This window comes from Macaca nemestrina, chromosome 2 (assembly GCF_043159975.1).
Source record: "Macaca nemestrina isolate mMacNem1 chromosome 2, mMacNem.hap1, whole genome shotgun sequence".
In the NCBI taxonomy this organism is placed as follows: Eukaryota; Metazoa; Chordata; class Mammalia; order Primates; family Cercopithecidae; genus Macaca; species Macaca nemestrina.
The window spans coordinates 24,424,476-24,440,388 of NC_092126.1; the positions used below are offsets into that span (position 1 = coordinate 24,424,476).

At 41.8% G+C, this 15,913-nt stretch overlaps 1 non-coding gene across 1 annotated transcript; it reads left to right on the plus strand.

Annotated features, from left to right (window-relative positions):
- Positions 1-465: 465 nt before the first annotated feature.
- LOC139362101 (U6 spliceosomal RNA) lies at positions 466-569 on the plus strand. Its single transcript, XR_011620441.1, has one exon. It is a non-coding gene; the product is annotated as a U6 spliceosomal RNA (small nuclear RNA).
- The last annotated feature ends 15,344 nt before the right edge of the window (positions 570-15,913 follow it).

Genomic DNA, 15,913 nt, shown 5'->3' on the forward strand with positions numbered 1-15,913 from the left:
AGGATGAGGCCTTATTTTGCTCATCTTGTAGCTCCTGGAACACCTTGGTAATCAATGTGTGTTAGAGCCCATTGACTTTCACTGTGTCTAGAGCGCAGATGTGCCAGGAGAAACCTGGGTTCAAGCCCTGGGTCTCCTGCTCCCTGGCTGTCTGATACTGGCCAAACAGTAAACATGCAGATGGTCTGGTTTCCTCACTTCCAAAATGAAGGTGTGAATACTCTACCACTCCTAATGTTTAATAGCATCCTGCAAAACATTTAGAAGTAATAGTGTTCTAGAATACCACAGGATGCTAGGGGTGTAGCTTCTGGGGAAACTGAGGCACAAGAAGATTAAATGATTTTTCCCCAAGGTTTAGAGTCAATAACTGACAGAGGTAAAACTAAAACCCAACTTCCACTATGAGTACTAATACTGTTACTACTTTCTACTTCAAAGGATTGTGGTAAGACAAAATTTACAGTGCTTGCTTCAGCAGCACATATACTAAAACTGGAATAAATGAAAGATTAGTATGACCCCTGTGCAAGGATAACATGCAAATTCATGAAGCGGTTTAAATTTAAAACAATTTTTTAAATTAAAATATTGGCTGGGCTCGGTGGCTCACGCCTGTAATCTCAGCACTTTGGGAGGCCGAGGCAGGCAGATCACTTGAGGTCAGGAGTTCAAGATCAGCCTGGCCAACATGGTGAAAACCTGTCTCTACTAAAAATACAAAAAATAGCTGGGCATAGTGGCTCATGCCTGTAATCCCAGCACTTTGGGAGGCTGAGGCCGGTAGATCACCAGAGGTCAGGAGTTCGAGACCAGCCTGACCAACATGGCAAAACCCCGTTTCTACTAAAAAATACAAAATTAGCCGGGCGTGATGGCACATGCCTGTAATCCCAGCTACTTGGGAAGCTGAGGCAGGAGAATCGCTTGAATCTGGGAGGTGGAGGTTGCAGTGAGCCAGGATCGCATCATTGCACTCCAGCCTGGGAAATGAGAGTGAAATTTCATCTCAAAAAAGAAAAAAGAAATATTTCTTAATATGACTGGCTTTGTTTTTAAAGAAACAGAACTGACATGATAACTTTTTAAGTAGAGAATTATCTTTCTATTTTAAAATGTTACATCTGAGTTCTTTAGATTTCAAATTGTGTTTGAACTGAACTTTCAAATTGTTGCTGATATGAAGGAATGTCTTGATTCAGCTCTTTGTCTAGGGCCCTCTGTCTCAGGAAAGAAAATGCATTCTTTGGAGAATATAAAGCCTGCTATGACCCTGCTGAGTTATAAATAGTCTGTGCTACCCAGAAACAGTACTCGATTTGAAAATACCATTTTAAAGACATCATTTGTGTTTGACTACCACTTCCTAGTTCCTACGGTAATTGGAAAACTAGAATAGCAAGTCCTGTCCTCTTGGGACTTATTTCCTCATTTGTCTGATGTCTCCTTCCAACTTGAAAATACTATGTGTCACTTATTTGTGATATGAAATGAAAGTGAGCTACCAGCATTCTGTTTTGATAACTTTTGAGGGTGGAGTGGAGAAAATATGACATCATTTAAAATTTTAAGAGGCAACCAGAGTTTGCATTAAGCAACTGCTATTTGTAGGCAACATACACAAGTCATTACTTCCCATCCTTTGGCCCTTAATGACTTTCTTAGCTTTCATTCCTCCCAAATGGAGCAGTCAAAAGACCATCAATCCACTCAAATATGGAGGTTAAAAATACCATCCGTGTAGGACAGGACATTCAGAATGGTGAAGCAAGCTCCGCAGACCCTCTCTCCAGCAAAACACCTCAAGTGGTGAAAATAATAAAAAGGCAATAATTTAAAGCCCCTGGATATTGTTCAAAGGGTGTACAGGAAACAAAGAAAAAGTCCCTCAAAAAAATATATGAAACCTTCTTAGGAAGGGTCTGTGGCAGTTGAGCCACTTCCTGTTTCCTTACCCTCTGCATCCCCTGCTCAGTGTTAATGGAAGTACTACCTGTTCTGCACCCTCCACTCTGGGCAGGTGTGGCCAAGATGATAGGGACTCTCTTTTCATCCCCCCTTTCCCCCTGCCAGTCTGAGGCTATGGTTTCACCCCTCCTGCGCCCAGCCCTGTGTTGCGGAAGCTCTATTCTAGGCAGTACCAACCTCCCTTTCCCCATCTTGCCTGCCTTGTTTGTAGGGTAGAAGTTCTACTCCAGGTGAAGCAGGCTAAGAATACTGGGACCACTGTCACCCCCACCCCAGCTCACTCACGAGTAGCAGGGAGGTTCTATGCTGCCATGGACAAGCCAAGAAGAACAGGCTTATCCACAGCTGCAATAGCCGCCACCCCTAGTACCCACTTGCAGATCCGGGCATTCATCACTCTGGGAGAAGTGGGTCCCTGACCCCAGCTCCTTGCAGTTTTGCATGGGTTCTGCCCCAGGGGAGAGGCAAGCCAAGATGGCAAAGAGGCCAGGCATGATGGCTGGCGCCTGTAAGCCCAGCACTTTGGGAGGCTGAGGCAGGACGATCACTTGAAGCAAGGAGTTGGAGACCAGCCTGGGCAACAAAGCAAGACCTCATCTCTAAAAATACAAATTTAAAAATTAGCTGAGCGTGGTGGCGCACATCTGTAGTCCTAGGTGCTAGGGAGGCTAAGGTGGGAGGATCACTTGAGCCTTGAGGTTGAGGCCGTAGTGAGCTATGCACTCAGCCTGGGTGACAGAATGAGACCCTGTCTCAAAACATAAACAAATAAAAATAAATAATAATATTGCAGTCTTCTCTGGCAGTCTGGAAGACTGTGTACATGTCCAAGGCTGTACCTTTCCAGGGTGTGATCAGAGGAGTGACCACAGAGCTCTAAGATACTAGAACACGAGAGAAAAAGGTAACCCCTTCCGCCACAACTGTGCTAGCAACCTTCAAGCCACACACATTTCCAACAATAAACATCTAACTGCTAAGCAGGCTTAAGTACAACATCTGAATAATAAGAAAGTGACCTGCCAGAAGTGATTCCTAGCCTAAGTGGCCAGGCTAAAAGAGAGTAACAAGGTCAGAGAACTCTGAGGTTGAATGTCAGAGGCTGCACACGGCAAGGGACACAGACTGCAGGATTACTGTAGTCAAGTCACTAAGCAAATAAATAAACCCCAGCAAACAATAACCACCACCACCCCTAGCAGTGGCGTCAGTATCCACAGTTGCTACCAAATATTACCTAAAATTTTCAGTTTTCAACAAAAAAATTGCAAGGCATGCAAAAACAAAACAAAACAAAAGAATAAGAAAGTGTGACCCATACACGAGAAAAAATAAAGCCAGCAATCAAAACTGCTTTTGAACGGGTCCAGAGAGTGGACCCAGGAGACAAGGCTTCAAAACAGCTATTCTGATCGAGACCATCCTGACTAACATGGTGAAACCCCGTCTCTACTAAAAATTAAAAAAACTAGCCGGGCGCGGTGGCGGGTGCCTGTAGTCCCAACTACTTGGGAGGCTGAGGCAGGAGAAGGGCGTGAACCCGGGAGGGGGAGGTTGCAGTAAGCAGAGATTGCACCACTACACTCCAGCGTGGGTGACAGAGCAAGACTCTGTCAAAATAAAATAATAAAATAAAATAAAATAAAAACAGCTATTCTAAGTATGTTCAAAGAAATAAAGAAAATCCTTCTTAGAAAACTAAAGGAAGGGCCGGGTGCGGTGGCTCAAGCCTGTAATCCCAGCACTTTGGGAGGCCGAGACTGGTGGATCACGAGGTCAGGAGATTGAGACCATCCTGGCTAACCCGGTGAAACCCCGTCTCTACTAAAAAATACAAAAAACTAGCCGGGTGAGGTGGCGGGTGCCTGTAGTCCCAGCTACTCGGGAGGCTGAGGCAGGAGAATGGCGTGAACCCGGGAGGCGGAGCTTGCAGTGAGCTGAGATCCGGACACTGCACTCTAGCCCGGGCGACAGAGTGAAACTCCGTCTCAAAAAAAAAAAGAAAGAAAACTAAAGGAAGATATGATAGCAATGTCTTATTAGAAGAAAATAGCTAAAAATATTCACAAGTGCCAGTTATAAAAACAAAAGAAAGAAAAGGTCAGGCACGGTGGCTCACACCTGTAATCCCAGCACTTTGGAAGGCCAAGGCAGGCGGATCACTTGAGGTCAGGAATTCAAGACCAGCCTGGCCAACATGGTGAAACTCTTTCTCTACTAAAAACAAAAATTAGCCAGACGTGGTAGTGGGCACCTGTAATCCTAGCTACTTGGTAGGCTGAGGCAGAAGAATCACTTGAACCTGGGAGACAGAGACTGCAGTGAGCCGAGATCATGCCACTACACTCCAGCCTGGGCCACAGAGTGAGATCCTGTCTCAACAAAACAAAACAAAACAAACAAACAAACAAAAAACAACAACAAAGAAAGTATCAATAAAGAGAAACTATTAAAAAGAACCAAATAGAAATTCTGGACGTAGAAAGTACAAACAGAAATGAAAAATTTACAAAGGGGCTCAACAATAAATTTGAGCTGGCAGAGAAATCCAAAGGAAATCAGAAAGTACTTTGAGTTAAATGAAAATAAAGACACAGCATACCAAAACGTATGGGATACAGCTAAAGTAGTGCTTAGAGAGAATTTTATAGCTATAAATGCCTATATTAACAAACAGGAAAGATCTCCAATCAGTAACCTAAACTTCTACCTTAAGACTCTAGCAAAAGAAGAGCAAACTAAACTGAAGCAAGTAGAAGGAAGAAAAGAATAAAGATTAGAGTAGAAATTAATAAAATAAAATCAAGACTGGGAAAACAATATAGACAATCAGTAAAACCAAAGTTGATTATTGAAAGATGGACAAAAATGACAAAGCTTTAGCTAGATAGACCAAGAGAAAAAGAGAGAAAGCTCAAATTGCTAGAATCAGAAATGAAAGAGGAGACACTACTACTGACTTTACAGAAATACAAGGGATTATAAGGGCATACCACGGGCTGCATACCAAAAACAGCAGATAATTTAGATGAGATGGAAAATTCATAGAAAGACATGTACTACTGAAACTGATTAGAGAAGTAGAAAATCTGAATCAGCCTATATCCAGTAAAGAGATCAAATTAGTAATTTTAAAACTTCTTATAAAAGAAAACTCGAATCCAAGTGGCTTCACTGATACACTTCCCAACCCATTCTTCGAGGCTAGTATTTACCCGGATACCAAAATCAAATACATTACAAGAAAAGAAAAAAGGACCAACATCCCTTATGAATACAAAAATTCACAAAAATACAAACATAAAATACTGGCAAACAGAATATGGCAACATATAAGGAGGTTTATACACCATGAGCAAGTGGGATTTATACCAGGAATACAAGGTGAGTTTACAGTCAGAAATCAATTAATGTAATACACACTATTAATAGAATAAAGCATCCATAGTATAAAGGAAGAATTAAAACAACCTCTTTCTACAGATGACATGATCTTGTATACAAAAAATCCCAAGGAATCCACTAAAAAACTATTAGAACTAGTAAACAAGTTCCTCAAGGTAACAGGATATAAGATGAATATTCAAAGTCAATTTTATTTCTACTCACTAAAAATAAATATTGCAAAAAGGAAATTAAAATAATTCAATTGATAATAGCATCAAAAAGAATAAAATAGTCTGGCACAAATTTAACAAAAATACACAATTTATACACTGAAAACTATAAAATATTGCTGAAATAAATTTAAAAGTCCTCAATAAATGCATTAGAATGGTATAAATCATTGTTTGGAAGATTCAATATCACTAAAATGGCAACATTCCCCAAATGGGTTTATAGATTCAACATAGTCTCCATCATAATCCCAGCTGGTCTGTGGTAGAAACTGATAAACTTATTCTAAAATTCTCATGAAAGTGCAAGGAACCCAAAATAGACAAAACAAACTTGGGAAAGAAGATAAAAGTTGGAGGACTCACGTTTCCTGATTTCAAAACTTGCTACCAAAGTTACAGTGATCAGGGCAGTTGCTGTGGCTCATGTCTGTAACCCCAGCACTTTGGGAGGCCAAGATGGGAGGATTGTTTGAGTCCAGGAGTTTGAGACCATACTGGGCAACATAGGGTGGCCCTCATCTCTACAAAAAAAAAAAAAAAAAAAATTAAAAATTAGCCAGGTGTGGTGGCACACACCTGTGGTCCCAGGTACTCAGGAAGCTGAGGTGGGAGGATCACCTGAGCCAGGAAGGCAGAGGCTGCAGTGAGCTGCGACCATGCCAACTGCACTCCAGCCTGGGTGACACAGCAAGACTTTGTCTCAAAAAAAAAAGAGAATAAAAAAGAATAAAAAATAAATTTTAAAAAGTTATAGTAATCAATACAGTGTGGTACTGACATAGATATAGTCACATAAGTCAATGGAATAGAATTGAGAATCCAGCAATAAAGCTTTACTTTTATCATCAGTTGGTTTTCTACAAGGGTGCCAGAACAATTCAGTGGAAAAAGAATAATCTTTTCAACAAATGGTGCTGGAACAACTGGATATCCTCATGTAAAAGAATGCATTGCATATCATATGCAAACATTTACTCCAAATGGGTTGGAGAGCTAAATGCAAGAGTTAAAACTATAAAACTCACTGGGCGCAGTGGCTCATGCCTGTAATCCCAGCACTTTTGGAGGCCGAGGAGGGTGGATCATTTGAGATCTGGAGTTCAAGATGAGCCTGACCAACATGGTGAAACCCCATCTCTACTAAAAACACAAAAATTAGTTGGGCGTGGTGTCAGGCACCTGTAATGCCAGCTACTCAGGAGGCTGAGGCAGGAGAATTGCTTGAACCCGGGAGGCGGTGATTGCAGTGAGCCGGGATCGCACCATTGCATTCCAGCCTGGGAGACAGAGTGAGACTGCATCTGAAAACAAACAAAAAAATCAAAAAAACAAAACCATAAAACTCTTAGAAGAGATTTCTTAGATATAGTACCTGAATTATAAGAAACAAAAGAAAACAGATAAAATTGGACTACATCAAAATTAAACACTTTTATGCATGGAAGGATGTTATCAAGAAAGTGAAATGCCAACCTGCAGAATGAGGGAAAATATTTGCAAATCATATATCTGATAAAGGATGTGCTTCCATATTGTGTAAAAAAACTCTGGAGAATTAAAAAACAACCCAAGTAGCCAGGCGCGGTGGCTCACACCTGTAATCCCAGCACTGTGGGAGGCCTAGGCGGGCGGATCACGAGGTCAGGAGATCAAGACCATCCTGGCTAACACAGTGAAATCCCGTCTCTACAACAACAACAACAACAAATTAACTGGGCGTGGTGGTGGGCACCTGTAGTCCCAAGTACTTGGGAGGCTGAGGCAGGAGAATCGCTTGAGTCCAGGAGGTGGAGGATGCAGTGAGCCAAGATTATGCCACTGGACTCCAGCCTGGGTGACAGAGAGAGACGCCATCTCAAAAACAAAAAACAAGGAAAAACACCCAATTAAAAAATTGGGCAAAGTATTTGAGTAGACATTTTTTGAAATAAGAGACATAGAATGCCAATAAGCCCATGAAAATATGCTAAATGTCATTTGTCATTAGGGAAATGCAAGTCAAAAGTACAAGATACCACTTCATACCCACTAGGATGACTATAGTAAAAAATACAGACTCTAACAAGTACTGGTGAGTACATGGAGAAATTGGAACCCTCATGCACTGCTAGTGGAATTGTAAAACGGTGTAGCCCTGTGAAAAGCAGTCTGGTAGTTCCCAAAAAAAGTTAAATATAGAATTACCATATGACCCAGCAATTCCACTCATAGGTATATACCCAAGTGAACGGAAAACATATGTCCACACACAAGCTTGAACATGAATGCCTGTAGCAGCATTATTCATAATAATTAAAAAGTGAAATCAATTTAGACATTTATCAACTGATGAATGGATAAAGAAAATTTGGTATAGCTGAATAATTGAATATTATTTGTCAATAAAAAGCAATGAAGTAGAAGTACTGATAGAGACTGTAACTTGGATGAGCCTCAAAAACATTATGCTAAGTCAAATAAGCCAGTCCCAAAATATCACATGTTGTATAAGTCCTTTTATATGAAACGTCCATAAAAGACAAATCAACAGAGACATAAAGTAGATTAATGTGCGCCTAGGCCTGGGAGTTAGTGCAGGCATGGGAATTATTACTAATGGATATAGGGCTGGTTTTTTGTTGATGTTGTTGTTGCTGTTTTTTTGAGAGACAAAAATGTTCTAAAAGTGGATGGTGGTGGGGGTTGCACAACTCTGTGAATATATAAAAAATGTGAATTATATACATTAAATCAACAAATTGCATACTCTTTTAATTATATCTCAATAAGGCTGTTTAAAAACATCAGTGTATGTTTTCCTTGATGAAAAAAGAAATTAATTGTCAATCTTCCAAGTAGTTTAAAAATCTTAATGTCTCTTACTCAAAAATAAAAAGAGTATTTATGGTTTCAGAATCATCCATCCCGGGGAAAGATGACTAGCGTAATTTTCCAGATACATAGGGTTGAAGACCAATGGGAACAGGTGGCATGAATTTAGTTCCATTGATTGCTCCCAGACAGACTGCAGAAAGGGTTTTTGGAAAACACTAAATTAGAAAAAAACACCTTATTTGTCTTAAAAATAACACAATTACCAGGAAGCTGTGGGTTTATATTTGGAAAGATCATTTTACATTACCAGTTCTTGCTATGAAATGAAATCTCTTTCAACTTAAAATTCTGGCAGATTTTTTTTTCCTCATGGGGATTTAAAAATTTTATTCACATGCTTTTTAAAAAGAGAGACACTTCTTTGTAAACATGATCTGTTTCTCATACTTTCCAGTGGCCAATTATATCCACATTTTTAAGCAGATAGCAGTTGAGGATACTAACAAAAAGAAAATACATTTTAATTTCCTTTATTAAATTGAGGTAGGAAGACAATCTTAGGATGATTAAATTAGAGAACTTAAATAACTGACTCCTTAGGAAAATGATGGCTGAAACCACAGAGCTACTTATGTAGTGACAATGGAAAACAAGTGGTCACAGGGAATGGGGAGAAGGCTTATTTTCTTTGATAACAAAGAAACAAGGAGGCTCTCTGTAATAGACAGCGCCATCTCCCCCTCACTCTATGCACAGCTCCAGATAGGAAGGAAATTGCTGTGAGCCTTGGTGCTCTGCGCACATACACGAGATTGAAAACCTTAGCAGGTGATAATCTGCAACTCGGTGCGCTTAGCACTTTCTGTGGTTACACGGAAGAAAACATTAAGGGTTTCCTCGATTTACCGCCACTTTCTCAGAACACCACCATGTGTGTGATGTGACCATTAAAAGCGACCTGCCATTCTCTTTCAAAGCAAAAATGTCATAACCTCTTCTTCAAGAGGCTTTTCCACTTTATTACGTTTTCTTGCTCAGTTCTGGGAAGTAGATATTCTCTATCAGGACAAGGAGAATAAGTCTTTTGAACTGTCAAATAGGATATTGCCTTTATTTCTTCAAGGTATGAGTTACATGTGCTTCATCCCAGGAATATAAACTAGCCAGACAATAGGTCTGTCTACACATATGCAGGGATAGCGTAGCACCCCCGACCTTTGTCAAATCTGCTCTGAGTTACAGGAGTTTATTGATGAAACTGTGGATGAAGCTGGTGCCAATACTGGCCTATTAGTTATGGGTTCAGGGCCCTGACTGGCCTATAGGTTATGGGTTCACGAGACAAAGTGAAGCAGGGGAGGCCATGACCCATGTCACTGGAGGGAAAAACACGTTAAATGTTAAGAAAAAGAGACTTGGCTAGATTTTTTTGTTTTTTTTTTCTTCTCATCACCCAGGCTGGAGTGCAGTGGCGTGATCTCAGCTCACTGCAACCTCTGCCTCCCGGGTTCAAGCAATTCTCCTGCCTCAGCCTCCTGAGTAGCTAGGATTACAGGCAAGTACCACTACGCCCGGCTAATTTTTTGTATTTTTAGTCGAGACGGGGCTTCACCATGTTGGCCAGACTGGTCTCGAACTCCTGCCTCAAATGATCTACCTCCCTCAGCCTCCCAAAGTGCTGGGATTACAGGCGTGAGCCACCGCCTCCAGTCACTTGGCTAGATTTTAAAGACTGCTTGTATATTCCATGTTTTAAGGGCTGATACTATTTGAACAAGTAAAGAAAAAAGCATGGTACTAGCTATACAAAAGTTGAAAAGTACAATAACTTTTGCTCCTGCTCTGCTTTCATAGTGGACACATTGGTTAAGGCCATTCTCATACATTCTAGAAGAATCCAATTGGTTAGAAAGAATCAACTCTCCTCCAGGAAAGAGCGCCTGCTAGGCTGCCTGTTTGTCAGGATCTGTGATAGACTGAGTGCATATCCCATCCCACCCACTTTCCTCACGATGTAGACTGATGCCTCTCCATTGAGAGGCAGGGTCTATGCTCCCTCCCCTTGAACCCAGGCCAACTTTTGTAACTACCTTGACCCATCAGATGCGGTAGAAGTGATACTATGTGACTTCTGAGGTCATGAAAGCAACTCGGCCTCTGCTTGACTCTCTGTCTCTCTGGTCACTTGTTCTTGAAACCCAGCCATTGTGTCAGAGGGAAGCCCAGGCTGGGAGCCCAGGCCACAGCCAGCAGCAACTGCCGGACACCGAAGTGAGTGGACCTCCCGATGGCGCCAGCTCCCTGAATCCTTATTGTTTTAAGTCATTTCGTGTTGGGATAATTTGTTATGCAATGATAGAAAACTAATAAAAGAAAGATCTAGGCATCTTCTTGGTAGAAAGCCACAAGACAAGGGAAATTAAAGATATTTTAGGCCAGACCTAGTGGCTCATGCCTGTAATCCCAGCACTTTGAGAAGTGGAGACAGGAGGATTGCTTGAGCCCAGGAGTTTGAGACCAGTTGGGCAATATCGTGAGACCCATCTCTATAAAAATGCATAAATTAGCCAAGTGTGGTGGTGTGCACCTGCAATCCCAGCTACTTGAGAGGCTGAGGCAGGAGGATTGCTTGAGCCCTGGAGGTCGAGGGTGCAGTGAGCTGTGATTGCACCATCACACTCCAGACTGTGTGACAGAGTAAAAGTCTGTCCCCACCCCCTCCAAAAAAAAAAAAAAAAAAAAAAAAAAAAAAAAAAAAACCAAAACTCATTAGCTGCGTGATTTTGGGCAAGTTACTTAACATCTCTGTGCTCCAAGTTCTTTAACTGTTAATGGAGCCAACATTAATATCTATTTCACAATTTTGTGAGGTTTAAAAGGGGTTAATACGTATGAAGCATTTAGAACAGCAGCTGGCATGTGTTCAATACTCTATGTTAGCATTATTGTAGCTATCACCATTTGTTATAAATTGTTCCTTAAAATAAAACTCAAAGCAAATACTGTAAAACGCTAGCATTGTTAAATCCCTGTGGTGTGGTTTTGAGTATTATATCATTATTGATAGTTTGCTGTATGTTTGAAATAATAATAAAATTGAGTTACACAAAAAGAGGCATGGTCTTAGTTCTAAGGTAGTTCACAAGTTAGGGAGGTCGATAAGTAACCTACCCCAGAGAAAAATTGTAGTGTACATAGGTATGTGTGTACACGTGCACAACGAGCTGAAATTCTTTCTTTCTCTTTCTCTCTTCTTTTTTTGAGATGGAGTTTCTTTCGTGTTGCCCAGGCTTGGGTGCAATGGCACGATCTCAGCTCACTGCAAACTCCGTCTCCCAGTTCAAGCAATTCTCCTGCCTCAGCCTCCTAAGTAGCTGGGATTACAGGCACCCACCATCATGCCTAGCTAGTTTTTGTATTTTTAGTAGAGACGGGATTTCATGATGTTGGCCAAGGTGGTCTCGAACTGCTGACCTCAGGTGATCTGCCCTCCTCTGCCTTCCAAAGGGCTGGGATTACAGGCGTAAGCCACCGCCTTCCTCCCCTTCCCTCTCCTCCCCGCCTTCCCTCCCCTTCCCCTACCTCACCTCCCCTCCCCCCCACCTCACCTCCCCTCCCCCCACCTGCCTGTCTTTCTTTCTTTCTTTCTCTTTCTTTCTTTCTTTCTTTCTTTCTTTCTTTCTTTCTTTCTTTCTTTCTTTCTTTCTGTCTGTCTTTCTTTTTCTTTCTTTCTTTCTTTCTCTTTCTTTCTTTCTCTTTTTTTTCTTTTCCTTCCTTCCTTCCTTCTTTCCTTCCTTCCTTCCTTCCTTCCTTCCTTCCTTCCTTCCTTCCTTCCTTCCTTCCTTCTTTCTTTCCTTCCTTCCTTCCTTCCTTCCTTCCTTCCTTCCTTCCTTCCTTCCTTCCTTCTTTCCTTCCTTCCTTCCTTCCTTCCTTCTTTCCTTTCCTCTCATTGTCTCTTATTTTTAATACAGGGTATTACTCTGTCACCCAGGCTAGAGTACAGTGGGCCAAGACAGGTCACCACAGCCTTGACCTCCTGGGCTCAAGTGATTCTCCTGCCTCAGTCTCCCAAGCAGCTGGGAACACAGGCATGCACCACCATGCCTGGCTAATTCTTTTATTTTTATTTTTTTGGAGAGATGGGGTCTCGAATTCCTGGCCTCAAACAATCCTCTTGACTCAGCCTTCCAAAGTGCTGGGATTACAGGCATGAATCTCTGTGCCTGACCCTGAAATTTTTATCTTACCACCTGGCACCAGAATTCCTCTTAAGGAGAGAATGGTGTTTGTTTTGGAAAAACAACTTGATAAGCCACTTCAACTTGGGGTTGAAGGTGGGACCTTGAGGGCTGAGTGTTGGCAGGAGTTCAAGAATCAAAGAGACAGAAATATGCTGCTCTGCATGAGAAATTGGAGGGAGGAAAATGAAGAATAGAGACAAGAGAGAGGATAAGAAAAAGGGAGACCTGAATTGGTGGGAGGCTGGGCTTATTCAGCGTGAAGGATGTTTCTGTTAGGAATGTGTTCAGCAGGAACTTGTAGAAAATGGGACGAGGGTACAGACAATTAGGAGCTTATTTTTGTCTGACAGCAAGTAGTCCAGAGGAAGTCGGTTTTTGGCTGTGGTTCAGTAATGGTGTTGTGGCCTCACAGACACCCAGCTGACCAAGGGTGTCAGCCATTGCACTTTAAAATCTATTGCAATGTTTGTGCAAAAGCCATGCATTCCATGGGTGGCTCCCAACCAGTGGCTTCTGCGGCAGGGATGCCAAGATCAATCCACTTCTGGAAGACCTGGGACTCCTCAGACAGCCACATTTGGCCTGAAGACTCCTGGATGGCTTTGCTGAACTTGCCTTAGACTGTAGAGCAGTCTAAGATGCCTTCACCCAATCTTCTCTCCCTCTCTTCTTGAGTTAGATGGAGTAAGATGTCATCAAAATCTGGTGGTTCTCCTAGTCTTATTTGGCCCCTTCCCTATTTTCCCTTACACAGGCATATCCCCTAACAAGATCTTTGCCCATTTACTATTATCTAGGCATTTGCTTCCTGAAGGACTTAAACTAACATCATTAGTAACACTGAGATTTCTCTGGGCTTTCCTCCATGGTTGCAAAAAGACCACCAGAGTTTGTACCATTACATCCATCTTCAAAAGCAGACGAAGGAATGAAGAAAAAAAAAAAACTGGGCCCAAGCTGGGCATGCTGGCTCACTCCTGTAATCCCAGGACTTTGGGAGGCTGAGGTGGGTAGATCACTTGAAGTCAAGAGTTTGAGACCAGCCTGGCCAACATGGTGAAACCTCGTCTCTACGAAAAACACAAAAATCAGCCAGGCATGGTGGCAGGCACCTGTAATCCCAGCTACTCAGGAGGCTGAGGCAGGAGAATCGCTTGAACCTAGGAGGTAGAGGTTGCAGTGAGCCAAGATGGCGCCACTGCACTCCAACCTAGGCAACAGAGTGAGACTCTGTCTCAAAAAAATAAACAAATAAAATAAATAAATAAAATTTAAAAAAACCCAAAACACAAGATGTACCCATTACATCCATCTCTTTTATCAGAAGAGCAAAAGCTTTCACAGTAGCCTCCACAGACTCATATCCTAACATCTGATGAAGTTCATTGGAGCATCCTTTCTTGAGCATCTTAACTGTCACATGAGGCATTGAAGAAACAGGTCAACACATGTAAGAGTTACTTCTGAGAGCACATCACACACTAAAAGAAATTGCTTCCAAAAGAGTATTTTGTGTCATAATCCAACATCTCGTGTATTCATTCTTGTCAGCAGCGTGCAAGAGCTCTGCCAGAATTTGTGTAATTTGGGGAATATTCAGTATTATTTAAAAATGAAATGTTTTTATGAATACTCAAACCCCAAATGATTTTCCTAACACTAATGACACTAATAAAGCCTTTACCCTATAGCTGTTGGCTCAGAGGGTTGAGGAAATTTAAGAGCAACTGTGTATTTCAACAGCTCCTGGAAAAAATCCCTGTATTTAATTTTGTGGCTTTTAAAGCTTCATTAGAGCATTTATCATTTTGTGTAAAAAACCAAGAAAACCATCAAAAAGGCATCTGACCTGTATACAATGCTTTCTTGAGTAAGCCCTAAAAAATACTAAGATCACAGGAAATTATTAAAATATATCTTTCCCAAGACATTTGTAATTGGTAGAATTTATCCTACCAAAATGCCAGCTAGTATAGGCCTTTAAAACACAAGCTGTTCTTTGGAAAATATAATTTTGGATTCCACAAATATTTATTTAGAAACTTCCACATGCCAGGTGCTGGACTAAGATTTGAGTGAACCACACAGAGTTCTCCATCTTCAGGGAACCATCTTCCAGTGGGGTTGCTATGATTTGATATGTCCCCTAAATTTTGCATGTTGGAAACTCAATCTCGAAATCCATATGTTGACTGGAGGTGGGGCTTTTGGGAGCTAATTGCGTTTGGATAAGGTCATCAGTGTGGAGCCACTGTGATGGAACTGGTGACTTCGTAAGAAGAGGAGGAGAGAGCTGAGTGAGCTGACGCGCATGCGCTTTTGCACTCCTGCCATGTGATCCCCTCCACCACGTAATCGTGCAGCACAAAGGCCCTCGCCAAATACTCTCAGACTTCCCAGTCTCTGGAACTGTGGGAAGTACATTTCCTCCTTTCTAAATTACTCAGTCTCACGTATGGTTATAGCAACACAAACCAGACTAAGACAGAAAACTGGCATGGAGAAGTGGGACTCTTGGTAATAATGAATATTTGAGAATGTAGAAGTAGCTTTGGAACTGGGAAGACGCTGGAACAGTTTTGAAGCAAATGCTGGAAAAAGGCTATATTGCCATAAATGGAACGTTAAGGGTAATTCTGGTGAGGGTTCAAAAGAAGAGAAGACTAGGGAAAGTCTGCAACTTCTTAGAGTGAAGTGGTGTGACCAGAACGTTGGTGGAAATATGGAGAGTAGAGGCCACTCTGATGAAGCCTCAGACAGAACGGCAGAATAAGATATTGTAACTGGAGTAAAGGTCATCCTTATGACACTGTGGCAAAGAAGCTGGCTGAACTATGTCCATACCCAAGGGCCTTAGAGAACATGGAACTTAAGAACAATGAACTAGGCTATCTGGTCGGGGAAACATTCTAAGCAGCAAAGCCCTCAGGCTACTGCATGGCTACTTTTAATGCTTATTGTAAGATATGAGAGGAAACAGAGTGAAAAAACTTGGAAAATGTGCAGCCTGGCCACATGAAGAGTAGAGATCAGTGCAAATAGAAAGGAGCCAGAGGCTATTCATTGAGATAGGAAAAGAATGACTCCAAAGGCATTTCAGAGACCTTTGAGGCTGCTCCTCCCATCACAGGCCCAGAGCTCTAGGAGATGAGAATGGTTTTGGGGGACTGACCCGGGGTACCCTCCATGGGCTTCCTGCCTAGGGCTGCCTCAGATCTGTGCTTCAGATCCACAGAACCAACAGTATGCAGTTCCAGCCTGAGAAAGCCA